This window comes from Haliaeetus leucocephalus, unplaced genomic scaffold, assembly GCF_000737465.1.
Source record: "Haliaeetus leucocephalus isolate CR32 unplaced genomic scaffold, Haliaeetus_leucocephalus-4.0 Scaffold184, whole genome shotgun sequence".
NCBI lineage: Eukaryota > Metazoa > Chordata > Aves > Accipitriformes > Accipitridae > Haliaeetus > Haliaeetus leucocephalus.
Genome location: NW_010972620.1, coordinates 4,853,971 through 4,864,552, shown reverse-complemented (window position 1 = coordinate 4,864,552; position 10,582 = coordinate 4,853,971).

The following is a 10,582-nucleotide window of genomic DNA, read 5'->3' as shown; positions in this document are numbered from 1 at the left end:
GGTTGCGGACTGTGGGATGGCCACTTCAATACTTAATCATGCATTTCAGAGTTCCCCTGTGATCTATAGGTACCTGCCATTTAAAACATCTTTCCTGTCTGTTTTGCTCTTCTAACATTTTTTTTTCACCAGCTTCTTCCGTCTGCCGCTTCCTTTCCTCCCACACCGAGTAGTGCCTCTCACAAACTGCAGCGCTTGGAGCTGGTGCGAGGGGCTGCAGGCTGAAGAACTAGCAGGTTACGGGCAGCTGCCAAGGGAGCATCCCACACGCATCACTGTCTACAACTTTCTTTCTGAAATTAAGTTTCTTGTTCCCTCCTAGTCCCAAAACCTGCTGCCAGTCACGCTGATTTGTACCAAACCATGCGGTACATGTGCTCTGATACAGAAAACCCCATCTAATTCTAAATCGGAGTCACTTATCTAAGCCTGGTTAGGAGTCAAGCTGTGACCATTACGTTCAGATCACTTATGACACAAACTAGATTTAAACACATACCTCAAGAAGCATAAACCCGTGTCTTCTGACTTTACTACAGTTTTAGATGATGGTAAAAGTCAAAACCACCACCATAATTACCCATCTATTTCTCATCGTGTTTTCTGTAGTGCCCATCATTGTAAAATCTAGGATATGATGTTTGAAAGTTAAATAAATGATGTGAAACTTAGATCTCTGTTTCAGCTAGGCATTTTTTACAGCATCAGAACTGAGTGCAGGCTGTAAGTCTTGTCTGTGCACTGTGTCTTTTATTGCTTCCTTGCTTGTATGGTGCAGCTTGGGAATTTTAAGACAGAGTGGGGTGTATAAATTGCACAGCTCTGTACTGCAGGTGAAACTGATCCCTGCTGTAATGCTGCTGAAGGTAGGAGAGCTGTAAATGAGAAGGACTTTTGCTCAATGTTTAGTATAACCATTTCACCATGCAGTGCGTTACCCAGCCCCTGAAGCCTTGTGCTGAGAGACAGCAGGCGGAGAATGCTTGTTGGTTTTTAGAAAAATTTAATTGAGCAACAGTCGTCTTTCCTTCCTCCATTTTTCAGGTCTCCGTGAGACTGTGTAGACAGCACTTTTTGTTTTGAGGAACACAGCAAAGCAAAGCCAGACCAGGTCTGGGTAGAGTTTTTCCTCTGTTACTGATGTCCTCCAAAGGTGTGGGAATTTCCCAGTAAGATGCTGTTGTATCACTGGTTTTATCTTCTGCTGATACTGAACTGGTGTTCCTGGTGTGGGGAGGTTTCTTATAAAGGTGTTTTTGCAAAGGGGAGGAGGAGAGGTATTGGGACTCTCTATGCCTGTGCTGGTTCTTACTGGTCAGGGATTATAAAGTGTTGATGGAACTGAGGCAGGGTTGGAGGCATCCTTAGGTGGTACCCTGACAGCAGCAGTGACTTGCAGGTAGCTGCCACTTCTGCCTACTTTCCCAAGGAAAAAAACCCATTCCTCATGAGGTGACTGAGGGAGAGGTCCCCAGTCCTGTGCTTGTGACCCGCACCCACCTCTGCTGTCCTGTGATGCTCAGTGAGAAGGTTCAGGTGACCACACAAGCATGTGCTAGCCTCACTACTTACACTGCTAGGCATCGCCTATGGAAAGGGGTGATCTCCTTTCTTCCCTGTCCTTTATGTTGGGATTATGCAGGGTCAGCATGGGCCAGGTTTTTGCTCAGCGGGAGTCAGCAGAGTTTTCACCTCAGGATGCAGAAACCAAGATTTTGGGTTAAGGACGTGAACAAAGCCCTGTGAGCACCTTCACCACATTCCTCTTTGTCAGAAGCAAAAAACTGCTGCATGACTGGTTTGCTCCTGGAGACAGACCCTCAAGGGAGCTGCTGGTGAGTTTGGGGAGCTACAGCAGAGACGCGGACTGAGTTGGGAGTTAGGGCTGGCAACACTCAATCTCTGTCACAGCAGGAGCTGCTGAGCAGGGCTGGTGAATGGGTCAGACAACAGGCTCGAGGACCACTGTCAGGGTCCACATCTTGAAGACCTGGGCTAGTACAGGTCAGAAAAGAGGAATCAGCACTGTCGGCCCTTTTGTTTTCATAGCCTCTGAGCTTCGGCAGCCATGTTAAAAAGAAATGTGTTTGGTCTTAGAAGAGGGCAGAGGGGAGCAGGTGGGGCCACAGGAGCAGGCAAAACTTCTAATGGGACCATCCGACAAGTCTGGCCAGAGAGTTCTGTCGCATCCATTAATAATAATACCGCACACAGGCAGTTCTCAATCCTGTATTTTGTGAATCACAAAACAGGGGGAGATACCCTTTCATGTACGTACTAGGATACCTTCTTTTCAGACCTCAATATTTCAAATACCTCTAGAGTTGAGTCTGAAGGGGATTTGGCTCTGCTTTGTGAATAAAATCCCAAAGGACCGAGGGCTAAGAGATGCTGAGCACTCATTTCAATAGGTCTTCCTGGTGCAGACCAGGCAAACTTGCAGGTCATGCCACTCAAATGTCAAGTGTGTGCCCAGTAGTGGGAAGAGCGGAGGGACTTTGTGGCTGCAGCCCATTCCTGTGGCTGTGAGTTGAAGTGCAGATGCACCGTTGTTCTGCCAGTCCCCGTGCAGCTCCCTTTGCACAGATCAAGCCGGTGAGAGACAGTTTCTTTATTTGCCCAGATTGTGCCATGACCTTGCTTTTCCGTGACTCCTATTCTAGTGAGCCCTATCTTGTTGCTCACTGACATTTCCTTGAATGCAGCTGTTATTTACAGAATGAGAGGTGAATGCTCAGAAATGTTTTTGGAAGCCAGCAGCAAAGGCCAGGTTAATGGTTACTTGTGTGCTAACACAGACTCTGACCCACGCGGTGCAGCCGGAGCGGTGGAGAGTGTTGCTATCGTCTGCTCACACAGCGCAGGATGGCACAACACAGAGACTGCCTATGGCAGTGCTGTCTCCTCACTTTGCCTCATCTCTCATTAGCGGCAGACTCTACAGCAAGAGATGCTTCTTTCGAAACTTAAAAAGTGAGCGTGAATGCAGTTCAAAAGCCTGCTTGTTAGAAGACTAGAAACGAGTGGCAGCCTGAGCTGGAGAGATATAGAAGACTTAAAATACATATATATGAATCATATATACTAGCCTATAAGCCAGGGTGTATAGAAACCGACCTTTCTGTTTCATCATCGCAAAGTAAACAAACTGCATAATTTGCTCCATCCCACGAGTACTTGTCCCCTCTGTGCTGCCTGTCCTGATGTCACACGCTGCAGCTGCGTTTGGCAGCTTTGCTCCCTCCCACTTCCCTCTATTCCTTCTCTTTCAGCCAGCGCATCAGGACACCCACTCTTCTGTCTTCACTGTTTCTTGACCAGAAATATGGCCCAGTTCATTTGGGTGCAGAGATGAATCATGATCAGTTGGGCAGAGGCAGAGTAGATGGAAAACATTGGACTACCTTGTGGGACGGCAGCCAAAACAGTCCCAGTTTTACTGTATGTCTGTCTTAGATACAGAGATTTAGGTGGCTGGTTGCTTATCTGAAAAGGAAGAGTTCCTGCTATTGGTGGAGAAAAACGAAGCCATGTCATGTCTGAGTAGAGAGATGAATGTAAAGGTCTACCTCTCGAAAAATGCATGAGAATGGAGCTCTTAGACCTGGGCTAATGCATCTTCAAGTACTCAGCTTTGAGTTCAGACTCAATGTCATCGCATTTTTCACAGTCTTGTCTGAGGATGTATCTGTTCCAGCTTGAAGAGAGTCCTCAAGAGTAAACACATTTTTATATTTGCTGGCTACATTGCACAAAAAGTTAATGTTCTCCAAGCTGAAGATCTACATTTAGTTTGTCCTTGAGGTAGGCAATCTCCATCAGAATATGTGTGATCTTCACTTACAGAAGCAAACAATTATTCTACATGAAGCTGATGCATAAAATAAGCTAAGAAAGCACCCTCCTGTGAGTACAGCAGCCTGCTAGAAGTCCTGAGTAAGCAGCAGTAGAAATCTATTACTTCATGGAGGCTGGAAAAGATTTGCTTGATATTCTTAGCCCAGTTGACAGTTTTGTTAACCCCTCTCCCTTTTGAACATTTTTCATGTAAATATTTTTAAATAGTAAGTATATAGAAACAGTGTGGTAAAGGAGCAGGGAAATTTAAGAGGAGCATGTGGGACTGGCAATGCTGGAACTGAGACCTGTCATGAAATACCAAATCTGCAGCCTGATATCCTGCTCTCTAGCAGGTTTCCACACTGAAAGACTTCAAAGTTCCCCTGTGCAACAGCACATAGTCCATCTCAATGCATTTAGCTAGGAACCCTGTCGCCCTAGACGTGCCTACGAGTGGGAGCACGTGCTGGAGACACACACCTCAGTGGTGTCTCTGAGCATCGGCCCCATGGTGCCTTCTGTGGTCAAACTCTGAAGGGCCCAGGTACCACTCAGTATAGCTGACTTCATTTCAATGTAATGCTGAGATCTAGTCACAAAATAGGAGTATGAGCTCTTTATTTGTTCTTGACTGCTGATTTCAGACATTCATGAGAGATAACTGTCCTTCTTCTTCTCACACATCCCAGAAGTTGATGGGCAGTCATTTTATCAGCCTTTTTCACATTGTTCCAAAAGACATTTTTCCCTATAAATTTCCAGATAAAGGTGAAACCGTGACCATTGAGAATTACAGATTATAGAAAGGTCAGCCTGCAAGAACACTCTCACCTGCATGCCCTGAATCCTATGCAAAGTATTTCCTAAGCCTAAAGAGCAGGAAGAATTGTAAAGACTCACTCTAATGGAAATTTTGAACACGTACTAAACCACCATGCTTTAAGGGAGCTTTAGGTGATGGGATTGAGGAAAAGCATCATTTGTGGGGAAATTGTGTCATAACTGGAAAAACCATCACTGACCCTTCCTTTGCGCTGAGGTCCAGCTTTGCAGGGAGATGGGCGCTGGAAGGGGCTGTGCTGGGAGGCTGCAGCATCTCTGCCGTGCAAGACCTCTGAGACCCGGCTAGAGGAGATTCTGACAGTGCTAGGGCAGGGGACAGATTGACAAAAACTGTGTGAATTTGTGTGATATTTCCTGATTTCTGACAGATTGAGTTGTTGGATGATTCAGCTGTGAGTAAACCTCTGTCTCCTCCCCTCTGTAACTTCAAATTACCTTCCCTTCTCCTCTCTCCCTTCCTGTGCTGCTCATTTGGATGGAGGTTAGGTGACCCGGCATCCTTTATTCATGAAAGAAGCCCCATAATATATGTACGTTTGTTCTATGTTCATGGGGTTAATTTAGTTTTGGCAAAATGTGCAGAGAAGCAGCCCTGAAGACAGAAATCCTCCATTTTCCTTCCCAGAAACAGACTGCGTCGTTCGTCCTGCAGAGTCACTGTCCCGCGGGCTTGCCTCCTGCCTTGCCTCGAACGGCACGGGGTATTTCAGCTGCTGGTATGGTCCTCGGCCTTGCTGAGACCAGCAAAACGGTGCCAGCCCAGTGGTAGACTTTACAGCTTCCCTTGCCTCCTCCTAGCTATGAATTTGGCTGGGAGAACCAAATTTATCTCTGGGGAACCACAGAGAATCACAAGTTGGTGGCTCATGTCCTCCCCTTCTCGCTGCCCAGCTGTAACTCGTGGGCAGAGGACTTGCTGGTTTCAGTATAAAATAAAAAGGTCATTTAAAAACTGGTTAACTATCCCTCTTAAAGAAGGAACTGTCCCCTGTTTAATTGTGAAACTTAATACCATCAGAAAATTCCTGTTTATCCCACTTGAGCTATTAGGCAACTTCTCAGAAAGAAACCACATTTGTCACTGGGGAATAATAAGTCTTATTTATAGAGTAGCCCATGCATGAAATCCTCTGGGCAACTAACAAAATATAGTCTGGCTTTAAAAAAAAAAAAAAAGAGTCTGAAAAAACATCTCCACGTAGTTCAATAAATGCCATGAGGGGTGAAATAATTTCTTAATGTTTTTAGACCAAACGTGGTCAGCAGTAAATGAGTGTCAAAGGGATTTTTAACAGACATTTTCTGGAGTTACATTACCATCCTCCTCCAAACAGTTGGTAGCTGTGTGGGATGATCAGAAAAAGAAGAGAGAATACAGTTGAAGAGGTGACTATGTCTTGACCTTCAGATCACCAGAGCAGCCCTTCTGTCTCTAAGCAGCTTTAATCTAAAACTACTGAAAAAAACTAATATGGAGGTGACTGTGCTGAATGCCAAGTGACATTAATTTTACCCTCAGATGTGGCAAATTAGGAGAATAAGCCTTCTGTTTAAAATATTTCCTGGTGAAGCCTCGAGGTCCCATCCCAAGGGAGGAAATCTTCGTTTGTCCCTGCAGCCCATGTGAGTGGGGCAATCTTCCTCCTCCAGAGGGGCTGAAGCCACACGGGGACCCGAGGGTTGCTGTGCCACCCTTGAAGATCTCCTGCATCAAGGGTGGGAGTCACTGAGCTTTAACCAGACACAGCACCGGGGAAAAAGTGTGAAGAAGGACAGTAATATCCAGCCCCTTTTTCCACCTGGCTGAAATATATGTGAAGTCCAGGGAGGAGACTGGGGACCAGAGCCAGGGTTGGTCTCCATGCCAAGGCTCTCATCCATACTTGCTTTTTAAGGAGAATAAGAGCAAATTCAGGATGCTATTGAAAACCAGATGATAATTTATGCAGGTACAATATCTCTTAATATCTTCCTTCCAACTACATTTCCTGTATGTTGCAGCTTTTATTTTAATTATTGCATTCCAAATGACTTGCCTTTCAGTCAGCAAGACTGAAAGATCTTGAAAGACCCCAGAAGTAATTTATGAGCAATTATCTGATATTCATTTTTAGCAGTCTGTACTGTTCCGATTTCTGTCACCTTGGAATATTCTTCGCCACAGTCTAGATAATTTAACTAATAGGAGGGACACCCGTTTTAAAAGGGGGCTTTCTAATGACAGGCCCTGCTGAGCCTGCTGACACTGGTGCGGGTAGTTGGAATTATTATGGTGATTCTCAGCATTTTCATTAATCTCTTCTGCATTCTCTGGGGTTTCTGAGCTGAAACTTGCCAGGCAAGGTCTTAGCAAAGTAACAATTTTTTTTCTCTTTCCTTAGGGTCTTTTTTCCTATTGTGAGAGTCTATTAAATAAGGTAAAAGTAGTTCACAAAACTACAAATGAAGATGGTGACAACAGGCTTAAGGCATGTATAAGGAGTGCAATGAGCATCTGCTGGAGCACTGCATTCCCTCTTACTTATACCCTCCACCGGAAAATCAGGGTCCAGCAGGGAAAGACAGGGTAATTTTTGGATGCTGAGCCTCCTTCCTCAGGATTATGGGTTTGCTGAGGATTGCTCTGCTGGCTCAACGGGGAGGTGATGGCCACCAGCAGGTCAGTGCAAAGAGGTGCTGTGGCCACATCCACATGTGTGACCTGTGACACGGTCCAACAGTAACCATGCTTGCCCCTGGGCTCCCAGAGGCAGTGGAAAGTGATGTAGTGTCAGTGCATGGGAAGAGAGGAACGAAATGCATGCAAAGTGCCACGGGAAGGCCCATCAGCTGTGGTTCCTCCACCTGGCAGGACACAACGCAAAGCACACTTCTTCCCTCTGTGCTTGCCCAGGCACAGCTGAAGTGTCCTCCAACACTTGTGGGAGAGCAGGGCGTGACAGAGACTGTGGTCTGGGTTTACACAGCCAAGCGACCGTCCATTCTGCTGCTCCACCTTCACCAAGTGAAGGAAGTCGTTCAGCTCAACTGCGTTTGACCAGCCCTGAGAGCACAAATTGTTCATGGAAGAGCTGGTGGAACCAAAACTCTTGCATTCCTGAAGCATAAGGTCTCTGAAGGGTTCCCCCATGGATGCACAGCCCCACAGAGGTGGCAGGACCCAAATATCTTCTGTCACTACGTCAACAGCTGAGGAGAGTGTGCCCACAGCTCTTCCAAAGAGAATTAGCTCAGGAGCAGAGATGCCCTGGCAAAATGAGCATTTCTTCATCCTGGTCACTAACAGAAATTGTCTGTTTTCAACCCCCATGGGTCCAATTTGCCTGTTGAGACTGCTGGCGCTTCAGAAGACAAGAAAATCCCACTATTTGCCTGTTCAGCATCAACTGCACGAGGCCTTATTTTTGTGTGGAGCTTTTGGGCGCTACCACAGTCTGAATCACGAATGTCATTTTTGTGTTTATCTTCTCTTCCCTTTGATCTTTCCCACACTCTGATTGCTGATAGATTCAGCTAGCTTAGAAACAAATATTTATTGCAGCTATGCTTTTCCATAAATAGCAATTGTATACTTTTAATCAGATCAACTTTCATTATTTTTTTTTTAAGCATGTATCTGGAAGCTAAAGGGAAGGAAAGCAAAACCATTTAGAAAGGCACAGGATATAGGCATGTGTGTGTCCCAGTCCTCTGCACTACAGTGTGCAGAGCTGAGCACAAAAATGACTGCTGTTCTCAGCAAACATCAGAGTCTTTAGACACTTAAACATTCAGCATGCAGAGGAAGAAAAGGCATGGCAGCTACCAGTTAGCTGGGAGGTTTTGTTTTATTTCTCTCTCTGTTCATCTTGAATGCACTTAGAGGGGATGGCTCAGAGGATTCAAACTTCCTTGCTTGCTTGTGGGAAAAAAATCATCCCTGCTTTGGGTACCCAACTTCTCTACCCAAGCGGGAAGTCACAGATACAGCACATCAGTGGGTAAGAGAAATGCTTGACTTGCCCCCAACCCGACACATCAGAAGTGAAACCTAGGTCAAGTCTTTTCATGTGTTGCTCATAGCTTCTTTAAAATAGTGTTTCCACTGATGCACACCAACGTGATGAACATTTTTCATGTATTATTAATGCGTTTCTTTGTACCATGTTCCGAAAAAAAGTTTTGATTTATTCCACACCTTAAACCCAATGTGACAAACTAGTGAGATGGCAGCGGGCTGTCTCTTTCTTTCTCCAAGATTTGAAAACTGAACTTAAAAGTCTGGAATTATACTCAGATGCATTCCACTCTTGTAATATTAACATTTTTTTTATTACCTGAACTATTTTCCCTGTCTCCCTTGACTCCCACAGCAGGGACTCTCATATTATTTCCTGCAGTGTTCCACCCCCACTTTCAGAGACCTGGATTTGAGGAGCTGCCCTACCGTTTATCAAAGCTTTTCCCTTGGTCATCAGAGAGAGTCTTGTCTGGTTTGGGCTCTATGAAATTGTCTGCTTCTACTTTTTTCCTTGCTTTTTCTTCCTCTTCTTTGTATTGAGTTATCTGTTCACAGCTGAGTAATCTCAGTAGAACTGCGGGGATGGAGATCTTCTTGCCTCGCGTCAAAGATACAGAACCTTTTTCAGCTGAGCCAGGGATTGGCGATACGGACAGGTATTTATAAGTGCACACACAAAGTAGGTATGAGGTGTCCGCTGTGGCAATTCCTGTGCAATATTGTATTGATCATATATACCTCTGACCTCTTCTTCTGCCCTCTAACCGCACAGTTCACCTCCACCAAGACTAACTACTTCCAGCCTTCTTTACTGCTCAGTGCCTCTCAAGCAGCAACCATCTTTCTGGGAAAAACAAAACAAAACAAAACAAAATCAAAAGAAAAAAAAACCCTCACCAATCAGAAGAGGAAAGTCTTTGTTTCCTTTCTTCAGGATGTAGGATTTTCTCCCAAACCAGAGCTGTAAAATTTATAATATCCATTCTTAGATGACCTGACATGTTTAAAGCTCAATAGATTGTAAAACAGTTTAAATCATCACCATATTTATCCCACAGAGATTTGGAAATCATTTGTTTGAGAAGAGAGAAAAAACTGATTTTTAAGATCGAGGTAGGTTGTGAGATAATAGACTTTAACTTGTCAGTGTTGTTGCGCAGAGAAAAATCACAGATCATTTCCCAGTGAAACCACTGATACCAAATTTGTAGATGGACTCTATCATCAGCAGCTATTTTAAGTATACAGTATTAATATAGGTGCTCCAACTGCAGAGTGGTGTGATATGACTTTAAGCAAATGTTTTGGCTGGACTCGCTTGGGGGTTAAATTCTTTGTGTGTTTTCAACTGTCCTGTCTGTGCTTTTTTCCTCACAGCGTAAAGCCTCTATCCTGCCTGCGCTTTACTTCTTAAGCTCTTTAAAAACATTTCTCTCTGCAACCCTTTTTGTAGTACAGTGAGTTCACCTATATAGAAATTGTCGGTTGTTCCTAATCTCTGTCCACTTGTGTGACAGTCCTCTGAGTAGGAGCCTCGGAATAGAAATGAGTCTCCCTTTCCTGAGAGTTTGGAAATCATCTCACCCAAATCAGCATCTATGATAAAGATGCTGACACCAGTGTTGCGGATGGCTATTATTTATTTATGTTCTCATGACTGGGTAATGGAGTTCTCTCACCTGATATTAATAGAAATATCTTTTTACAGCAACGTTATATTTATGAGTACAGATGATGGGGACATTTTAAACTTCACTAATCACTTCCATGAATATTCACTTGAACAGAAATCTAAATCTACTTTCTCTGTATTTGTTTTTCAATTATTTTGGGAAAAATCTAATATTATTTTTTTTCCAAACATCATTGCCACATTTTCCTTAAAAAAAAAAAAAAAGG